The sequence below is a fragment of the Lissotriton helveticus genome, chromosome 9 (genome assembly GCF_964261635.1).
Source record: "Lissotriton helveticus chromosome 9, aLisHel1.1, whole genome shotgun sequence".
Classification (NCBI taxonomy): domain Eukaryota; kingdom Metazoa; phylum Chordata; class Amphibia; order Caudata; family Salamandridae; genus Lissotriton; species Lissotriton helveticus.
Window position 1 is genome coordinate 923,821,281 of NC_136070.1, and position 22,567 is coordinate 923,843,847.

Genomic DNA, 22,567 nt, shown 5'->3' on the forward strand with positions numbered 1-22,567 from the left:
CTATGAATGATTAGACAACCCAGAACATGCAATTTAGGGTACTCTCAGGAATGGTGGGAATCAAGAACACTCTTTCGTTTTTATTCTCATACCAGTCCACAACATGAGTAATCAGAGACACAGAAAAGTTTAAAATGTTTATTTTAACAACTTGCTCTAAGATGCAGTATTTTGGCAAACATAAGCAGGCATATGAGTGGAAATAATACGATCAGCATTGTTACAATTCCATAAAACACAAAGAGAGAAATTATGTTATAATGATAGTGGAAACAGGTCATATAGCGCCTTGTGACCCACCCTCTCCCGCTAGGAACTAAGTTTTATAATAATAGAAGGTCTCTTAGGCTTGAATGGGGAACCCCATACCTCCAAGATCAGCAGTGGTGAATCACATCACAGGATCAGCAAAGCTCTCTGAGTGGAAAAGGTTTTTCTCCAAGTGCCCAAATCATGCATGCAGTGCAATATTAAAGGCACTAGAATTTCAGTTGGTTGCAGCTGTGTGCTTGTTGTGTCTAGAGCGGGGGCGATCAACCTGAATAACAGCATACATTGTTATGGTGACCTTGAAGGCTTCTGCACGCAGTGTACAGACTAAGGTTGGGATGTAGATCTAGGGATATAAAAAACAGACCGTTCTCATTTGAGGAACCCAAGCAGTCTAACTTACAAAAACAGTTACATGTAGTATCGTGTGAAAAAGCTGCAAAGTGGCAAAATGGCATTTAAGCTTCTAATATGCATATGCTAACGAAGCAATGTGTGCACGCAGGGCCCCGTCTTTACTACACCTGAAACGGCTTGGGAGTATTTCGAAAGGTCCTGGAAGTATGACTGATGTGCACTGATCTGTGAGAAGGGAACAGAATATTGTGTAAGCCAGTTTTCTTTGTATAAAAAGGAGGAGTGTGGGAGGCCTTAGTGAAGCTCACAAATGGAGTTGTGCAGAACTGTTGTCACCCGAAGCAGCTGCCCCCAGTTACGCCGTTCCCTGGGAGGTGTCAGAGAGAATGGAGCGGGCTTCCCTGTGTTGTGGAAAGTTAAAAGGGGTGAACGACCTGATTCTACTGCTCTATCTTGACTTACCAGAGTATTACTATTGCATCTTTACTTAACTGCATTGCAATTGATTCAAGAATGTGTGTATCACCATCACCGAGCTAGCATTGAACAGTAAACATATATATATATATGGATGATTATCTTACTCTCTGTAGCTAAAAGTTTATATTCTACAGACTTACTTTTGTGCTTTTGAGTTACTGCATTGAGAGTGATTTTATATTCTCCTGTGCTACAGACTTACCTTTGTGTTTTTTACCATTTTTGGCATTTTATTATAAAAATACATGCAACCATTCTTCTCACATATAATTTTCATTGCGGAAGAGAGCCGCTAGCACTTAAGCTACGATTAGAAACCCACCACCTTGGGATCCCGGTAGGAGGAGCAACACATTTGATGTCAGCCTATGCGGACAATATAATAATATACGTACAATATCTTTTAGGCACACTGGACCCCATCCCTGGCATATTCCATAGATTTGCAAAAATATCAGGCCTTGCTATTAACGCTGCAAAATCCAACATTTTCTTCATTCGGGAGGGTACCCAGCCAGAGAAAATGTCATTTGCACCAAGCATCCTTATACATGTATACCGATCACATGCGGACGTGCTAGAAGGTAACCTCACTAGAGCACTTAGATCAATACGCTTGAGCGTTGCCTTCTGGATCACACTACCTCTCTCTGCAATGGACCAAGCGGCCATATCAAAAATGGTGGTTCTCCCACGACTCCTGTACTAGTCCACTAACTTGCTGATCACGTTACCCTCCGCCACTTTTAGAACACTGGACAATTCACTTATCGAAATTAATATGGGGCACTGGACGACGTAGAATAAGCCTTAAAAAACGACAGTTAGGGACCGACAAAGGGGCATTGGGTGTACCTGACCTCAGAGCATACCACTACGGAAGTCAGCTGCAATGGTTGTCCTACTGGACGGTGGGACGCAACTTACAGGAGATAGGGTTCACACAGCAAGACATAAACCAAGGTGTCTTACACACATTACCACTACCGCAATGTAAAATTCCCCCACACCTCCCACCCCTACTGCGCACAGCACTTCAATGTTGGAAAGCGGGAATACAATACACGTCCAGATGCCAACCCTACGCAGGGAACATCCCACTAATAGGTATTCCACTAATGAGCGGCAGGCTCACAAAGCGCAGAATAGGGGTCTAGCTAGATGACAGAGTTGATACAGTGGGAGATTTATTAAACAGTGGCATATTAATGGATCATGAGCTTTGTCCAGGAAAATGCAGTGCCAGACCATCTATACCTCATGCACTCAGCACTGCTTCAATACATCCGGAAGTACTGGACCACCCAGAGACAGGAACTTCCAACACATGAACTGGTTAAGGCACTATACTACATGAGGAGGGGCCGACACCTGATCAAGTGGCTATACGTGTGACTACAGGCACACGCAGCAATAGAGGTAACTGGCCTATGAACCACATGGGCAGAAGATATAGGACGAGAACTCACAGATAAGGAATGGGCCGGAATATGGAATATCCCCAAAACGTAACTGGAAATGCCAAGTTCAAATTCTTACAAAATATGATACTCCATAGAGCCTATCTCACACCGCAACAATTGCAGCGGATGTTCCCACACACAAAGCATCAATGCCCATGATGCCACGTGAGCGAGGTAGACTTATTACATATGATATGGGCGTGGCCCCTCTTACGAGTTTTCTGGGAATCCATTAGCATCCACATCAAGGCAGTCACACAAATACAACTGGGAGACACGGTAGAGGAATGTCTGCTAGGCCTAGGTAAATGCTTGACCAAACAGAAGGTACAGATTAGATTTGTGGACCTTGCCCTATTCCTTGCCAAACGGTCCATCACCATGCGATCGAAGTTACCAAAACCCCCTACCGGATATACATGGCATAACGAAATGACCGCTGGGGCAGGGCAGAGAGCACTGCAATATGGAGGGAGGAGGCCAAAGGGTTATGGAAAACCCGATATCCATGGAATGGGATATCATGTTAGAAGCACTTAAAAATATAGACCTAGAGCCTGGAGTTAGCATCCCAAACACGCAATAACCTATAGTATAGCCGAGACAAGGAGTTGATAACAAATGACAGATTCAACGATTCAACAGACCCTTCCACTCTATAGATCCACCAGTATTAGAGTTGGACACAAAGCAACATATGTCAGCAATGGGAAAGTGCCAGAACGGAAAAGCGGGAGGGGGAAGAATGGGGGGGGGGGTTATTGGCTAGCAGATAAGTTTATTGTTCTACTACCGATGTCACAGACTAGAACTAGACAGATGTAATACAAAGATGTCGATAAACACTACATTGTAAACAGGAGTATGGAATGTATATTGCATCCGAATATTGAGATATGTATTAACATACCACTGGTTTGAATATGTACCTAGCTACGCCGGTTGTTAAATGAAAAATCAATAATATTTGTTATTTAAAGAAATCATTGCGGAAGATATGTGTTTGTGCACTTAATATTTAATTAAAGCTGAATTGTATTGCTACCTGTGTGATGCCACTTACTGAGTATCCTTATTGGTTTTTACTTTATTGACATTGCTTAGGTTGGTTGCCCGCAGTCAGTCCACTACATGCCCTCTGTTTTGCCTTTTCTGCTTGTTTCTTCCCTCTTCCCGCAGTTTCCCTCCTCCTGCCACCCAGCACCCCACCCTCCCCATGGACCTATTTAATGGAGGCTGCAGCGTGACCCCATTGAATAGGTCCTCCTGCCAACTCCCCCTGCAACAGTTCTCCTGCCCAGATTGCCCACAGTCAGCTACCCTCTGCTGCCTGTCTACCTGCTGCCCTCTGATTGTGCCTCCTCACTCAGTTCTTGCTCTGTTTTGCCTTTTCTGTTTGTTTTTCTGCCCTCGGTTTTGCCTTTTTCTGCTTGTTTTTCTGCCCTCTGCTTTTTCCTTTTTCAGCTCGTTTTTCTGCCCTCTGTTTTGCCTTTTCTCTCTTTAGTCTTTTCTGCTAATTTTTCTGCCCTCTGTTTTGCTTTTCCTGCTTGTTTTCTTCCCTCTGTTTTGCCTTTTCTGCTGGCTTTTTCTGCCCTCTGTTTTTCCTGTCTCTACTAGTTTCTTCCCTCTTTCCGCCGTTTCATCAAGACCTGGTTTTTTGATAGAGACCTTGCATCCCAGCACCCAGATACCCCCCGGGGTTACAGTGCCGTACTCTACAAATTTTGATTGATTGATTGATTGATTGACCTAAAGAGGCTTTCTGCCACCTCTCTTCACCCATTGGTCTGTTGTGTCATTCCCATTTTCTTCTCCCCACTACAGCATACAGCATGGGGCAATGGGGCAGCCTACTTAAGCCTCTGGTTAACGTCACTTTGAGTAAACATCAATGCACAAGTAGTTCCCTTTAGTGCAAGTGTTGCCTAATGTGATAGTAGGATGCATTTGAAATAAGCACAGGGCACAGTCCAGATTTACCAGTTCCTGTCTCCTTCAAATGATGTTGGAAGTTCCTTTTGTATGTGGACTGCTGGTATTTTACAGTATACCATATTGTGTTCCTGGACTCGGATTCACCATTGCTTCTTTAATAAACTTTGCCTAGATAGAAAACCAAACTTGATTGTATTTGCAGCTCACTTGTTACAGTTTTATTTAAACATTGGTGGGGGTGTAATTTGGGTTTTATTACTCGAATATTTTATCCAGTAAACCCTATTTTCTTCCTCCTTTCCATCCTTTCCTTCCTTCCTATTTGATTTCCTTCTTTCTTTTGACTGTCTTTTTTCTTATTTCCATGTGTCTTTCTTTTTTGCTAATTTCATTTACTTGTTCCTTCTTTCCTTCTTAGTTTCATTTCCTTTATTTTTTTCAGATTTCTTTCCTGGTTTGTCTTATTTATTTTTCTTTCCTTCCTTGCATTTTTAATTTTGTGCTTTCTTTCATTCATTCTTTCTTTTTCCTCCTTTATGCCTTTTCCTTTTTTCTTTCTATTCTTTTAATTTCTTTCTTTCCATTTCCTTTTTTCTTTTCATCTTTCATTTTGCTTTCATTTGACCTTCTTTCTTTCTCTTTTTCCTTCTTTTGTTCCTTCTTTCTCTCTTTTTTGCCTTCTTTCACCTTTCTCTCATTCTTGTCATTTTTGGATCTTTATTTCTTGTCTTCTTTATTTTCCCTTCTCTTTCCTTCTTATTTTCTTTTTTCCTTCCTTTATTTCTTCTTTCTTTTTGGCCTTCTTTTTTTCTTTGTTACCTTTTTTTTTTTAATTGTTTTTATTGAAGAATTATCAACAAGGCATCTATTATGTCAACCTGTGCACACATGTCAACTCAAAGTACCTCCGTCGTTCCCAAAATGCACACAGCCATTCAGCCCACATGCCGGGGGCTGGGCGGCGTATCAGAATAGTGACTCAGAGTATCTCGGCAACCACCTCATAGAGATGGCAGGTCAACAGTATTATATAGTATCTGCTTTTATCCCCATCAAACTCCCTCCCCAAGGGCACCACCAGGTATAAGTAATCACTCAGAGTGGGCGACACTAATATTGTCCATGTTCACGACCCCAGATCCACTCTAGCGCCCTCTCGTGGTAGTAGTTCCCCAAGCTAGTCGGGAATGACCATGTAGGTACCCACGGAGCGCTGCCCTGGGGCCCCACCCCCAGTAGTCATCAGTCATATATCCTTCCTGTAGGCGCTCAACTTATACTGCAACAATACCCCAGGAACTCCCCCCCTCCCTCCCCCCCTACTGCTGCCTACGCGGGTTCTAAGTGTGGGTTCTGGTGCTACAATTGCTATTACTCGGGTTCTGCATTTAAACTCTAAATCCTCATGGATCCCCGCCCTCCGAATGTTCGTGTTCCTCTTGCTCCAGCAGGTAGTCTTGCAAGGCCTGTACTATCATCTCCCAAGCCCTCGCTAACTCCAAGCCTTTCTCGTTGCCCGCCTTGGCAGCCTGTCGCCGTCTAAGCACACTCTCACACCTAGACCATTTCAACAGCTCATTCACCCATCTCTTAACTGAGGGGCCCTCCCTGGACTTCCAGTGCCACGTAATCTCCCTCTGGGCCAACATGAGACCCAGGTCAATACATTTGCTCGTTACTTTTGTCTTTGCCGTGTGGGGGAACCAGAGCAAAAGGCATGCTGCCATGTCGAACTCTACCTCCCGGTCCGTGACTGCGTTCAGGAGCTCACCTACCTCAGCCCAATACGTCCCTAGCTTCGGGCACCCCCACAGCAGATGGTCCAGCTCAGCACCAATCGCTAAGCATCTCGGGCATGCCGCATCCTGCACCTTGAAATACCTTCTGATCTTTCCCGGGGTCATGTAGGCCCTATGGAGGATGAAGAAATGCACCCGCTGAAAACGGGCATTCCTACTATCCTTCCACGTCCTTCTCAAAATTTGGCTCCAGATCGTGTCCGGAATGGGTTTACCTATGTCGTCCTCCCATTTCTCCTTCAAGGCTGTAAGCGGTTCCAGTCCCTCATGTATCATTCTCGAGTGGAGGCAGGTCACCGCCTTAATCGTGCCCGCTGCCATCACTACATACTGGCAGGCCATGTTTGTGGCAGGTTCCACTAGCCCTTCCCTCCAGTGCTTTTGCATTGCTGCAATCACCGCCGCATGTAGGAGGAAACTCCCATCCGGGAGGCCAAATTGCTCCTGCAGCACCCCGAAGGGGGCAAGCATCCCGTCAACATAGAGGTCCCCTACCATTTGCAGCCCCAACTCCTCCCACTCCGCTAACGGGGACCAGTCACCTCCATGCGGTAGCGCCGTCAAAATCCCCAGAGGGATCTCCGGTGCATACGGTCGTGTTGCTTTCGCTCTCTTCAGGCTCCTATGCCAGCACAACCGAAGAGTTCTCTCTTCTATGGACAATCCTCCCAGCTCCAATTTCTGTTGCAAGACTATGTAAGACAAGATGTGTCTCTGGATACCAGTCCCCCTCTCAGGGTCCGGGCCCCCGAACACTTTAGCAACGTTCTGTGTTAAAACCTGTAGCTGTGCCGCCAGGTAATACAATTCAAAATCCGGAACCGCCATCCCTCCCTCTATTTTGGGCCGCATCAGCGTAGTCAGGGCCACCCTTCGCCGTCCGCTCCCCCATAGGAAACCAATAACCAACGTCCTCAGGTCTTTAAAGATTCGCTGTGGGATCCAAAGCGGGAGGGTACGGAAGTAATAGAGTAGTCTAGGTAGGGCCACCATCTTCAACAATGCAACTCGACACTGCACCGATAACGGGAGGGAAGCCCAGAAGGTCATGCATCCCCTCAAGGCTCTTATACAGCGCCCTATGTTCCCCTCCAGCAGGTTCACGATGTCGTGATAGATACGGACTCCCAGATAGGTGAAGCATGTGCCTTCCCAGACCACATCTACCGCAGGCGGGGGATATGGCGTGTCAGCCTGCAGCGGGAAAACACAAGTCTTACTCCAGTTCACCTTGAGGCCCGATAGCCTGCCAAAGCCCGACAACATCTCCACAGCTCCTACCAGATCTCCTTCGGTGTTATCCATGTACAGCAAGAGATCATCAGCGTACAATGAAATATGATGGGTCTCTCCACCACAGCCTATCCCATTGTACATCGTCCCCGACCTCGCCTGCGCCGCTAAAGGTTCCATCGCCAAGGCAAACAACAGGGGGGACAGCGAGCATCCTTGCCTCGTCCCCCTGCGCACCGGATAGGCCGAAGATACAACAGATCCCAAACGTACCCTTGCGGTAGCAGAGGAGTAAAGGACCCTCGCCCAACGCCCAAAGCCGTCTCCTAGACTGAACTTCGCTAACACCGCATCGAGGTACCCCCACTCCAGGCTGTCGAAGGCCTTTTCGACATCCACCGACAGTACTGCCGGTTTCTGATCAGAGTTCCAGGCGCTGTCTATTATGCGAACCAGGCGGCGAATGTTTAGAGATGTACTCCTGGTGGGAATAAACCCAGCTTGGTCTGCATGAACCAACTTGGTCATGTGTGGCAGCAATCTAGTGGCTAGGATACGACTCAGTATTTTATAATCTACCGTCAGCATAGACAAAGGTCTATACGACGTCACCTCGGTGGCCTCCTTGCCAGGTTTCAGCAGCGGTACGACCAATGCTTCCCTCATCGATTGGGGTAGACGGCCAAGCGTCATGGCTTCAGCGTAAACCACCAGTAGCCTGGGCGCCAATACATCAACGTACTGCACATAGAATTCAATCGGTAGACCATCTACCCCTGGCGTCTTATTTTTGGCCATCTGCTTGATGGCCACCCGAATCTCTAACAATGTTATGGGTCCGCCCAGGTCTTTCTCATCCTCGACATCCAACAATGGAAGATGAATCGTCGTCAGATAGTCGGCTATAGTAGAGACATCCACACCCAGTTGGCTCTCATATAGGCCTGTGTAATACGATTGGAATCGCTCCAAAACCGCACTTTGCGAGTAAACTACCTCCCCTGTCTCCGTTCGAATGCTCATTACCGGGCAGCCTCTAGGTTCTGGGTTAGCCAGTTTAGCCAGTAGTGTGCCCACCTTATCTCTCTCCGCATGCACTCTGATGACATACAGTTTATAATCAAAGCACCGCAGTCGCTCAGTTTCAGTCGCAACTAACTCCTTCGCCTCAAGCAGCCTGTCCTGTAAGTCTGGTCGTTCGGGCCTGCGCCTCTCTAAATCCCGCAGTACACATTCCGCCTTCTCCAGGTCTGCCAGGACCGTCGTCCGTTCAGTCGAGAATCTACCCATACAGATGCCCCTGGTCACCACCTTCATTGCATCCCATTCTAAAGATCTCGTGGCAGTTGAGCCCGCATTCTCCCCAAAATAGTGCTCAATGCCCTGAAGGACCTCGTCCCTAAACACCAGGTCTTCTAATGTCTCAGGCCGTAGCCTCCATGTGGGGACCGCCGACCTCGGACGCTGCCACTGCAGCGTTAGCAGCAACGGGTTATGGTCCGAGATCGTCCTAGTGAGATACTCCGTGTGGGCCATCGTGGGAGCCAGAGGTCCGCCGCACAAAATGGAGTCTATCCTAACATGCAGCGCATGTAATGCTGAAAAGAATGAATAGTCCCTAACTCCGGGGTGTTGCTCCCTCCAGACATCCACAGGGCCCCACCTCTCCTGCCATTCTGCCCTGTGTGCTGCCAACCGACGCACTGGAGAGTCGGCCAATGGTGGATGCGACCTATCCAGTGCGACATCAGTGATTGAGTTGAAGTCCCCACCTATTAGGATAGGCCCCGCCAGGAAGTGTGCCAGGGAGCCCGTCAGGCTAGTAAAGAAGCGGGCCTGGTCCGTATTAGGAGCATATATACTGCACAAGACCACATCCTGACCGTACAACCTCCCCTCGACCGCCACAAACCGACCTTCAGGGTCCACTATTTGGTTCGTGGCCTGGAATGGGACCCCCGCTCTCACCCACACCAACACCCCCCTGGCAAACGCTGAATACGTGGTGCCAAACACCTGGCCGTGCCACCTCTTCTGTAATGCAGAGCATTCCTGCTTGGTTAAATGAGTTTCTTGTAATAGTGCAATTTGGATGCCTCGCCTCACCAGATGGGCATGTACCTTATATCTTCTTGTCATAGTTCGAAGGCCACGGACGTTCCATGTGAGGCATTTCAAATTAGGTAACGTCCCCATTGTAGCCATTACCCAATAAGTCCACCAGTGTCAATCGGCCACCCGCGGCATTGCAGTGTAACCCCTCAACCAAAACACCCCAACAAACTCCCCCCACCCCTCCCCCCAGAACAGGACCCAATAACATGATATCAGCCCCCATCCAAACCTGTAACACTCCACTCAGTCCCCTACTCTGTAGTCGTCACTACAGAAGGCCTTAAGGGCAACAAGAGGGCGATTCAGAGCCGACCCGGAGCAGGCATGGCCCCCGCCCCCGAGCCCACGATCCCATGTGGCATCTCAACACAGTACCTGCCAGCCCACAGAGCACCAGGGCATTCAGCCAGATCAGGAGTTGCGAAAATGGCCACAGTCCCAGTGTCATTCGTTAAATAGGCCATCAGCCGTCTGCGGGGTGACCGCCGGCCCCCCGGAACCATCAACATCCGAGACGTCACCACCTGTCCCTCCTCCATCCTCACCAGAGTCCGAGCCCATCGATATGCTCCCCTGTTGCGAGCCCGTGATGATCGTCGTTGCAGCCAGCGCTCCTTTCCTGTCCTCAGCCATCTGGCCGTCCCGCAACGTTTTCTTGAGTCTGTTACGTTTTCGGATGCGTTGAGATTTGCGTACCTGAACCGGCTTCTGTTTCTCCTTCTCTCCTCTCCCTTTGCGGTCCGTACCAGCGCGATACAACTCAAGCCACGACCATACCTCATCAGGAGTCTGGAAAAAGTGGGTCGTTCCATCCATGGTCACACGCAACCTCGCCGGAAAAAGCAGGGAATATTGTATGCCCTCGTCCCTCAGTTCTTTTTTCACAGCCAGAAAGGAAGCCCTGTTTTTCTGAACCTCCTGCGTATAGTCGGGGAACACTGTAACTGAGCTATTCTCCACCTGAAAGGGACCCACCGAGCGCGCCCTCTGTATCAATAGATCTCTGTCTCTGTAATGCAATAATCTGACCACCATCGGTCTGGGAGGGCGGCCCTGCATGGGCGGGCGGGCCGGGACCCTGTGCGCTCTTTCCAGGGTGAAAAAGGGTGAGAGACCCTCCGGGGCCACGATCGTCTTAAACCAGTTCTCCATATAGGCCACCGCATCGTCCCCTTCAATTTTCTCCGGCAGGCCCACTACCCTCACGTTGTTCCTCCGATTACGACTTTCGGCGTCCTCAGCCCGTTTCTCCAGTGTCGCCAGGCGGCCAAGGATATCAGCGAGTTTGTGTTCCGCAGTCACCACTGCCGGCTTGAGCTCCTGAAGCAGCAATCATTGTCCTTCACTCTGTCTGTAAGTTTAGCATGATCCGCCATCAAGAGGCCCAGTCCCGTGGCGACCTGCGCTATGTCTTGATGTAAGGTCTCCTTCGTCGCGGTTATCGCCTCCAATATACCATCCAGCCTTTTATTCAAGCGCTGTTCCTGCGCCAATCCCTCCGAGTCATTATGAGCCCCGCCATCCGCAACCGACATCGTTGCCTGGTCGTGCCCACGAACCTGCTGTGGTTCAGGGCCCTTAGCGGCCATCTCGTCCGGCCGGAACACCCGATCCGGATCACCTCTGGGGGACGTGCCAGTACCAATGTCCATACACCCCGTGAGGAAGGGTCTCTGAGCCCAACCTCTGCCAATGAACTCAATGTCTCCCACGAAGCACGACCTCCACGCCCGGGGACCAATGCTTATGTACCGTCTGCTCCGCTCCCCCACGCAAAACGGCTGTCCACTGACCAGTACCGCCCGCTCCGAGCGAGGTCTGCGGTCACATCCACCGCTATTCCAGCAATCACCCCTCTGGTCAAGAGCCCCTCGCTGCACTGTTCGGTGTCACCTGCAGTGTGGGCTCACCTCGCTCTCAAAACCATATTGAGGAAGGCCCAGCCTGACAAACTCGGCGAAGCCAGCAATGTACTTCGGGGGGGGGGCGCCACCCCACGACGATCCAGTGCCCCCTCTCTCAGCGCCACTTGAACCCGGTGCGTCCAGTACCCCGGCGGGCCAACAGCTCCAGCACACAACAGCCGAGTGCCGATCCCTTGGCCCCTCCGCCAGCTCTCAGATCGTACCTGGGTCCACTCCCTCTGTGGGTCAGAAGTCACTGCCAGCAATCATGTCCCCTCCCAGGGAGCTGCACCTCGCTGGGGTCCTCGCTGGGAGCAAGCAATCAGCCCAGAGGGCGGACAGAAATTCCACCGATCCGATGTCCTGCTCCGTCCCCGTCGTGCGCCCTTGCACACCGACTCAGTGGCTCCGCGCCGGCAGGCTCCCTCGAACCGCCGATGTCCCGTGCCTCAATCTAGGAGCGGGGTCCGCCTCGCAAGGCCGCCATGTTCGGCAATGGGGGAGGGGCGTCTCTATTGTCCAAGTCCGCTACGGCGGAAAGCGCCCCTCACCTCCGCCGTGTCCACAGGGTCATATGCGGTGGGAAACTCACCGCGGTCAATGCGACAGAGCGCTGTCCGCACTATACCCCGGCCACAGTCCGCTGACTCACGCTGTCCGGGCTCCGTTAGATGGGGACGTCGCCATCTTGCCTCCAGCCCGCAGTTCCTCCCGGCTCCGAGGCCGGCCGCCAGCACCCCAGGACGCCTCTGGCTGGTCCGCAGTCGCGCTCCCCGGTAGCCCCGGTGCTCTGTGCGGTAGTCCCGCGCCGCCAGCAGCGCGATTGCAGGGAGTGACAGGATAATTATCGGGATCTGGCCCGGAGCTGTAGGCTCACGCCGCCATCCCAGTCGGCGTCCAAACCACGCCCCCCTTTTTTTTTTCTTTGTTACCTTCTCTTTCATTCCTTCTTTCCTTTCTTTTTTGCCCTCTTTCCTTTTTTCTCTTCTTCCTTCTTCCCTTTCTGTCCTTTTTTGCCTTCATCTTCCTTTTTCTTTCCTACTTCCTTTCTGTATTGCCTTCTTTCTTTCATTCATTCTTTCCTTCTTTCTCTCTTTTTCTTCTTGCTTTCTTATTAGAATTCTTCCCATTTTCTTTCCTTATTTCTTTCTCTTTGCCTTCTTTCTTTCCTTTTTTCTTTCGTTCCTTCTTTCCTTTTTTCTTTCAGTCTAACTTCTTTTTGCCTTCTTCCCTTCTTCACTCCTTTCTACCTTTTTGTCTCCATTCTTCCCTTTTTGTTTCTCTCCCCTCCTTTTTTGCATTCCTTCTCAGCCCTTCCTCCTTCCATATTGTCTGTATTCATTCCTTTTTTTGTCTGCCTTCCTTTTTTCTTTCCTTCCTTACTTTCTTACCTTCTTTCTTGCATTCTTTCTCAAAGGCAAGGCTAGTAACCAATGCCACGCTGATATTTGTTTAAGGCGTCTATTGGCCAAGACCTTTTAATTTTTACTAAAAATAGGTATAACATAGTTACTTATAGGGGTGTTCAGCCAGACTTCATTTATACGTCTATGGCTGTTTCATTCACATGTTTCTTCCATCTACTCCAGCATGCACCAAGGGGCAATGCATGTCCACTTCAGACATTGGCTGGCTTCACTAAAAGTTACAGCATGCTACCCTTTCACAAGGAGCACATCCACACCAAATGTTGACCCCTTCAGTGTCTGGTGTACCATGGTAATGTGTATCTTTTGGAGACCAGAAAACCACTTTTGTCTTTGGCCTATGTTTTTTTTTAGATTTAATGCAGGCCCAGCAGCTTCCCGTAAAATAAAATCATGACAAAAGAATTGCTCAAATCTGGTGGCCACCTCCAGACCTATTAGCTTTGCCAGTGCTTGTTTCAGATATAGTCTTCCGTGATTTAGACCATGTTTTCCCTCTTGTGAAGCAGTGGCACATAAATATCTCTTGGTTCAAGCTACCAGAACAGAACTCTCTACCGCAGGCCACTATTCCCTCAATTTCCCCAAATAATACCAGCTCAGTAACCTCTGATCAGATTCTTAGGATGATTTGTTGACCACATTGAAGGGATTATATGAGGAGAGACTGTACGGTGAGGAATGGTAAAATATACAGACCAGAGCTACCATTAAAATAGAGATGAGGTCACCTAGGAAACAATACTGACAGTCACCCTCTCCTGTTCTGCTATGATCCCTTGAAAAGGTGAAATATGATCAAGGCACAACAGTGCTTATGGTCACTTCAAACGCGGAATAAGCACTGTTGTATCTTAAGTGGAAATATTATATACAAGGCAAAAAAGAAGGAAGGCTAATTGTTACACAGCTCAGCCAGTGCAAGTCCCTTTCAGCCATACCACACATCCATAATAATGAGGCCTACCTCTTTACCCACCCACTGAACATCACTATTGAATTTGCAGCTTTTTTCTACAATCTCTACAGTTCTGACTACATAGACACGACTGCTGCAGAAATTTGCTTCTCTTGCAACATATTGTTGCTGCATCTAACGGTGGATGCCTGTGAATCTTTAGAGGGAGACATAAAGTCTCCAAAGTACTACGTGACATGACATTCCCCTGGAGAAGATGGATTCCTCATAAGACTGTTATTCCAAGGGTGTACAAGAATGCTAAAGGCTCTGGACCCCTCATCTGATTGAAACAGAGCCACCATATTGCCAATCTTTAGACCTAGGAAAGGCTCACTCCTATACTCCAGCTTCTCTTTGATCTTTCTGATCAACACGGACATTACCATTCTAGTGAAAGCGCTGGCAGTTAGACCTCTGGTTCTAATCCATTATCTGATAAAATCCTCATAGATCAGGGGAAGCTAACCAATATTCCAGTCTAGTCCACATGTTGTGACAGCTGGTGTAGTGTGTGAAGTCAGTGTGAAGGGGATTTAGCTTTCTACCAATGTCAATGAGGGAGAAGTGTTCACAAAGCAACCTTAGGGCCTTTCTCGCACGTGGTTTGGGGTCTGGGGCTTTGGATGTGGTGTCTCACAATAAATCCTTGACAATGTTAAAACCACCACCTAGTAAAATGGGAACTGAACCGAGCTTTGCCAGCTTCGAGAGCAGGGAGTAATAAAAATCTGGAGAATCAACATTAGGACCACAGATACAGACTAAGGCTAATTTGCGACTCAAAAGAGAGCCCAGCACAATGACGAATCTGTCTTCGTAGTCCTGCATAATAGTATTCAAATGGAATGGAAGTCGTTTGTGGATAAGTATAACAGTTCCCCTAGCGTAATTACTGTAGTTAGCAAAACATCTGTGCATGCCCCAGCCAACGGCAAATCGGGCCTGATCGGAGGAGGGTAGGTGTGTCTCTTGCAAGAAAGCCACGTCCACTCTGTGGCGTAACAAGTACTGCGTTACCTGTCTCTTTTTCCTGGTGTTATTCAGGCAGCACACATTCCAGGGAGCCAGAATAATCTCTGAGGGGCCAGCATTATGTCCTATCTGCGTCATGGGGAAGCTGGAGTATTGAAAAAAAGTGGGCCTAACGCACTCATCACAAGCGGAAATCTGTACAAGCAAAAAAGTCCCAGCACAACTAAGCTTTGTCCCTCCCATACCCCGCTCCCCCCTCCCAGCCTCCCTGCCCAACCCTAGAGGCAAAACCATCACTAACAAATAACAGTGCAGAAACAACATTTCCTCTGAAGTATTGAAAAGGAAACATAGGTAATACTTGCGGAATCCACACAACCATGTGTAGGTGAACACCATGAGGGGTAGTGGCAACTCCCCAAACAACGACATGGCAGTTGACATATAGCATTAACAAATGAATTCACGAAGTCCCTGCAATTCTTAAGACATCACATGGATCAACACCAGAAAACCAAACCAGCCCTGTCCAGCACCCGAAAAAAGTTCCAAGCTGGCGTCCGAACCAGTCTGCGAGGGGGGCAATCTGTCCTCTTCGGTAGGGCGCTTGTTATTGAGTTTGAACTTGTGAAGGAACTCCTGCACCTCCGTGGGGTTATCAAACACACAAGATCATCCATTCACCTCCACTCGCAATGTGGCAGGGTACAGCATGCCGTATTTCAATCCTAGGTTCCGTAGGGCCGCCTTGACACTGGTAAATTTCTGCCTTGCTTCTTGCACCATGATGGTAAAGTCTGGGTAGAAGGATAGCTTGGATCCCTGCCACAATGTCTCGCCCTGTTCCCTAGCCAGCTGGAGAGCAGTGTCCCTGAAATTCATGACCCGAGCTATTATGGGTCTAGGCGGGCACCCAGGGTTAGGACGCGGCCCCAGTGACCTATAAGCATGCTCAACCACGAAGCCAGGTCAATCGGGATTGTTTCCACTAACGTGTCCATACGACCAGTGGCTGTGGACTCCGGGACACCTAGGATACGCACTTTGTTGCGATGGCTACGTGCCTCCATGTCCTCATTCTTGACCGCCACTTCCTTGAGAATGCGTTCCATGCGATCAAGTCTTTTCAAGGATTGCGCTGTCCCATCTTTCAGGTCAGAAGTGCGAGATGCCATTACGTCCAGCCTCCGGGTGTGAGCTTGTATTTTGGATCCCAGTTCCACCATATGTTTGTCCAGGGTATCAAACCGTACATCCAGGGCTCAGAATCCAGCTCTCATTTCTTGCAGCAACGAACCCAGGTGAGGAGTATCTCCTTCTGGAGTGGGAGTTTTCTGGCGGCCTTAAGTCATGGAGTCCGCGGGGTCTTGGGTTCACTCAGAGACCTTTTCGAAAGGGAGAAGGAGCTTCTTGGGATCCTTGCGGCCCATTCCTCAGTTTCCACCAACAAGTGCCACGCAGTCCCACTACCGGCACCCACTTCAGCCGGGGTCACAGCGGGGCCTGAACTGGCGCAGGCAAAAAATCTGGGATAGGCCAGAAGTGTACTAGTCTGAAGCCTTCAAGATACAGACAAGGACCTGGATGCGCACCACGGCGCAGTGACTGAGGCAGCTGGGCTACAGGTATGGAGGCCTCACACAGACCGGGCCATAGTGCAGTGAGGACGCTAAGCAGGCTGGTGTGTCGGGCCCAATGTTGCGCGTGAGGAGCAGGGGTTCCACATGCTCAGCTCCTTTCGCTGAGGTGCATGCGGGCAAGTTGGATCAGCTTAGATTAGTCCAATAGCTTGCTGGTGTGCAGGTAGGCAGACAAGCAATTGTGCAGCGGAGCGAGATCGGCCAGGCCGCATTTGAAGGTGGCATCCGGGATGCGGACCCTGGACGAGGGAACCCGTGGCCTCATGCGCCGCAGTACGATGTTCAGTATGGCGGGCAGCCATGCCAGGCAGCCGAGTAGGGGGGAGCCAAGCAGACAGCGGCAGAGCAGGAGCACAAGCAAGAAGAGGAGGGGGCACCCGGCATATCAGCTATGGGAGCGCAGGCCCTGTCCCCCCGCTCTGCTGTAGCCCTGCCCTGCAAAGGATCCGCACCCAAACGGACCTTCCGCCGTGCACGAACGCCTGGCAGGCGAATGGTGTGTCACTCACTGCCCCTGAACGCTGTTCTTTGACTCACCGCATCCCGGCTGTGGCTTCTGTCTTGCGGCCGAATGCCCCGATGTCGCTCAGGATGTCAGGCCACCATTTTGGATGTCGCCCGCTACGTGCCGAATTTCGCCATTTACCGCTGATCGCCCTCAATCCTCGTCAGCTGTGGGTCCATCGGGATCCCGACTCCTTCCGATGTGTTTTGGTGCCGGTCCCCAGAAAAATGCAGCCGCTGGAAGCCGGGAAGTCATGCGCGGTCCACGTCGTTCCACGAGCCTCAAAGCCGAGTGACCATCTTGGTCTCCGGCTTGGCCACGCCCCATACAATCCTCATAGATTGCTCCTCGACTTGCAATTTGCAAATTTTCATCACCATCTTTGGGAAGTGAGTGTTTGACCTGAACAGTAAACTGTCCCTTTTACTGGATGCCAAGAAGGAGTTCGATTGAGTCCAAATGGGCCAACTTTTAGGATGCAGAAGAGGGCGGAAGAGGCCTAGGTGAAATTGTCCTATGAAAATCCAACCTTGCAAGTCAAATGTTGAAGTTTTCTCTCTGTTCCTTTCCATGTCAAAAAGGGGAACACACCAGGGCTGCCATCTGTCGCCAGGGCTCTTAACAATGGCTCTCAATCCCTTGACCGTCACTATTATAATTCCTCTTTGTAAAGAGCGTACATATCACCCCTTTGAGGGTTTCAAGGTGATGGGGGCAGTTGGGGAGATTAAATGAGCTATTGCCCAGAGTCACATCCCACCGAGCTGAGCTGCTGCCAGGGATCGAACCATAAGTCCCATGCTCTGGAGTCAGCCACTCTGGCTGCTGTGCCAACGTCAATCCATGGTACATTTAGGAAGTCTCCATCAATGCCATAGAAGATCATGTTCTACTTGGATGACGTCCTGCTGATTTTGTACCAACTGACACTTCACACCACGTCCTACTACAGCTGATGTCTACAATCTCCTCCTTATCAGGCCACACTAGCACAAGTGTGAGGCTTTTCCTATGACAAGATTCATCAAAAGGTGATTGATGGTTGCAACCTGTTCACTTGGACCCCTAAGAAATGTAAGTACCTGGGTATATTGATCAAGATCACTCAAGACATTATTTGGCATCTGCGAGATTTCACAGCTGCATACTTCCTATGGTCGTCAAAAGTTTACCTCTCTGTGTGCATCATCAACAGACTGAAAATGACTTCTACTCCCAAATCAAACTACTTCTTTGGCATGTTATCCCTCATAATCCCAACCCCCCGAGTTTCTAAATTGACATTCTTATAAAAATGTTTGTGTGGAACAATGCCACACCGGTTCAAAGCCCCCAAAATTGCATGCCTCAGGAATACTCCATGGCTTGTGACTCCCAAACCTGGGACCATATCACTAGGCTCATCAACTCTTTTTCCTCTCCTGTCTGACAGCATCAGCAGTCCTAACTGACTGCTACTTGAGGATAATATTTTGAAGCGCATTGGTGGTATAGGACTACTTATACCATCAAATCAGTCTGGAAAGAATTTGCCAACCCAATGATGCACTTTCTTTTTTCAGCCTGGTGCTTGAGGCAAAAACATCTAAGGATCTACAAACTTTTACAGATGGGAGTTCCAACCCTTTGGGTGCAGCGCAGCCTCTTGAATGCACCCAACTCATTCCATTCGGCTGGTCTGTCTGACCCGGCATCGCCCCTGTATAAGACCCGTACAAGACATGGCAGTAGATGGTCACTTAAAATTCTTCGAGGCACTAGAAATGGAATTCTGAATACTGAAGAATTTAGATGCCTCGAGTTCTCAGTAGGTAATGCCTGGTCTTTGGGTTGTGCTTTCTATACTGATTGGGAACTATCTATATATATATAGAGATAGTACAGAAAGCTGGTCTTTGCCCTATTTGACTGTCTGTTGGAGGAACTATTTAGTAAACCTACCATATTCTATTTCTTCCAAAGCTGGAGGAACGGCTTTTGACCATTGAGAAAGAATAATCGACCCAGATGCAATTCCATATCAAACGTCTGTGGGGGGTCTGCCTGAAATCCAGATTTATGAAAATCCTAGGAGTGTTTCTGCTTAGGTAGTCTTAGTCAAGACTTCCTTTGCTGGCAGTATATCCAACCAGGCTGTGACATAGTCTATACCCTCTGCTCCTTCCCTAAGTTGAATTATTACTGGCAGCATGCTTGGTAGTACATGAAAATGTTTGTGGCTACAACTCTGTGGTGTCTTCTTAGTTGGCCATACTCCAGAACATCTCAGAAATTCTAGGTAGGATTCCACATTGGAGGAAATGGTTTGCCACTACCCTGGTCATTGCCCAATGGTGCATCCTTAATATGTGGAAACTGACTTGCCACCCACCCTCCAGGAATGGCTTACAGAACCGATGTTAATAGTGTCCCAGGACAGACTGTTTTACAGGGGCAAATACTACTACTGCCAGTGTCACATGTTTGGGCTCCCTCGTTTAAACTAGTTGAATCTCAGTTCTTCATTTGTTGAGTCCTCTATCGTCCTTACAGTATTTTATTGTGTTATTTACTTCAACCCTCTTCCTGTTTCTCCCCAGTAATGTCCTTCTCCTGTTGTTTTTTGTTTCAAGGTCACTATGTTTTTCTCACACTGTGGTGTCTGCATCACTGAGTTCCCCATGTTGACTATTGTTTCTCTGCTTGTATCATCTCTTATATCACATCCATGGTGTCCCCACTCCGCCACCTCACTATTCCCTTATTTTCTCCTCGTTCCCTCTCTGGTCTTTTCTATCCTTGGTCTACACTCTTTCCTTTTGGGTTCAGTGCTGTTCTACCTCTCCCAGTCTTCTTAAATGTGTATGTTTAAATACACATTACTCTTGTACTATGGATACTTAAGTTATGTACTGTTTGTTCATCAATAAAAAAAATTGGGGGAAACTATTACCGCAACCACAGCTTCTTTGCTTGAACCATGGCCCACCACAATGAAGGTTTTTAGGTGAAAGAAATATCAGCCTTCATGTGAGTTGAACAAATGTAAGAGATGGCTTCCACTTATGGGAGTGAATAGGCCAATAGCTGGGGGCATAGTCTTTTTGGAGAATATTAGGGGAACAGAAAGACTGCATCAATGGGAGGTGAACAGAGGTAGGAAATGGCCTGTGACTTTAGGAGCAAATGGGTCAGTGGATAATGGCATAGTCTCATGCCCATCATCAGGTCAAATGTGTCCCTTCCACCTTCTTACAAGACTGGAAACTCCTTCTGTAGAGGTTAATATATGGCCTTCCGGGCAAGAGAAAGCAACATGAGAGCAGGCGGGGAGAGCAGCACATGGGCAAGAGAGAACAAAACGGAAAGCTCCGGGTAGAAAAACACATGGACAAGAGAGAGGAACACGGACGGGCAGAGAAACACACAGGTGAGAGAGAACATAACGAAGAATGGAGGGAGAGAAGCACATGAAGGAAATAGCTGGAAAACACATGCACTCACATGGAGTGATTAAGCTAAAAGAAAACAAAGTTTGTTAAAAGTCAGCAGTGGAATTATCTCACCCGAAAAAATCCAAACACCTCGCTGTTGTATTTTTATTGGGTGCCACAATTTTCGCACAGGTCATCCAGGAACACGTAATCAAGGCATTAATCTAATGCATGCACCTAGATCCGTGCCACTCATGCTGATGTGAGACAATGCCAAAGACATTGGTGGAAAAGATAGTACAGAGGAGTTTGGGATAAGTCTCGACCACTACCTAGAGGCCCTACAAAAAAATAAGCACATTTGTGCAAGGTCCAGACAAACTTGATATAAGTCCAGTTGGGCGTAACACAGGCTCCCGCAGCCCACGCGGTGCGGGGGGGCCTCAAGCTCCAAGGGGCCCCCTCGGCACTGCACTCTGGCCAGAGAGCTCATGATTGAGCCCGGAGGGGGCCCCTCTACGTACCGTGCAGGGAGGCCCCCTCAGTTTTTTACCACTGACCTGAGGCTGAACCACCCCAGAACAAAGCTGCTGTTATCAGGGGCTAAAATCATCCTGTCCCTATTTGAAAAATAGTGCAACGTAGTTGCTTACACTATGGTTATTCTAGCCGTCTCGAATTACAATTGATATCCCACCTTATTCACAAATGTTGACCCTTCCTTCATAATTCTGCTCATCTTTGCGGTCATATCCACAAACCTTTCCACAAAGCACGCATATCAACAAACACCATGATCAAGTGTATTTATTATCATCAGAGGCAGGGATATGAATGTGTAATTTCGTAGAGTTCGCATTCGTAGCGGCTTCATGCCACATACGTGTGAATGCGAGTTTTCCCGTTCCTGTAATTGCATTGTTATTTGGTCTATGCTTCACAGCATTGGCAAAAAGCCTTGAAAAAGCCAATATTTCCAAATTGGGAGAGTATTTGTTTTGCCAGTGCTTGCAAAACATTCAACTGAGAAACTTTTTTCTCACAATGAATAACAATGGCCAAAATGTTCCTGAGGCTAACAATCAGGGTTATGAATTTGAGGATGAAGAAATGGTCAAAAGAAATTGATTTTCATTCTATGACAATTCAGTTTCTCGGTCTATCCAAAAGGCAATGACTTCTTGATTTAAATCTATTGCGGCTGTTATTAATCAATCTGTCGTTAAAGCTTTTTCTGACACCCTGCTCACAACTGCTGGTGGCAGCAGGCCATGTTTATTACTTGCTAAATTGGCTTCTTTTTTTGGAAAGTCTGGGTCTGTGGAAGGAGATTCCAAGGTTTTTTCCCTAAGAGGAAATTGCTCTAAAAAGTTACATATGGACAGCAAGCAACACAGGCTTCTTTAATATGGATCTCCAAACTAAATTGTGATCAGAAGATCCCAACCACCAACTGCCTCAAAATGTTGCTCACTATAGACTAGATCCTCCTGTCTGGCGTTAAAAAACTTGACGAGGAAAGTTCGGGGGTCATTCTTGATTGCAAAAAAGATAAGTTAGATGGTTTCTATTGACTGATAAAGACAAAGCAGATATTTATGATGACTCTGGTTTGGCACTGAGGGTCCATTGAGGCTTACAGCATCTCATCCCCTAGGGCATTGATAGGCTACAAAAAAACACACGGAAGGTACAGAAGGTCTCAGAAATACAGAGGGAGAGAAAAGAAAATAGCAAATCTCTCTATTGGGACCTAATAGTGTCCTCTTTACATGCCCAGAATACACAGTTAAACTGGAAACAGCCAAGAAAACAAAAACAAGAGAAGATACACAAGGAGAGGGAAAAAAAGGAGAGGAAAAAGATACCCATCAGCCCACTCATAAGTGCAATCTCGTCATCTGGGTATATGTTGGTAAATGGTGTCCTCTAGGGTCTGCCTTGGAAACAATCCATAGGACTGCCTAGTGATGTACCCAGAACATTTCACCAACAGATAACAGTATATGAGCGGGAGGGGTTGAGGTTGCAGTGCTCAAAGAAAAGGAAGAAGAAAAGGAAAATAATCCAAGTGATTCTAAAAATACCTACGA

At 48.2% G+C, this 22,567-nt stretch overlaps 1 long non-coding RNA gene across 2 annotated transcripts in view; it reads right to left on the reverse strand.

The window, feature by feature from the left end:
* Positions 1 to 553: 553 nt before the first annotated feature.
* LOC144783060 (uncharacterized) overlaps positions 554 to 22,567 on the reverse strand; it is an 84,773-nt gene continuing 62,759 nt past the window's right edge. For both annotated transcript variants that reach the window (XR_013601379.1, XR_013601380.1), the window contains exon 4: positions 554 to 616. This is a non-coding gene — a long non-coding RNA (uncharacterized LOC144783060). The remainder of the gene's footprint in view (positions 617 to 22,567) is intronic.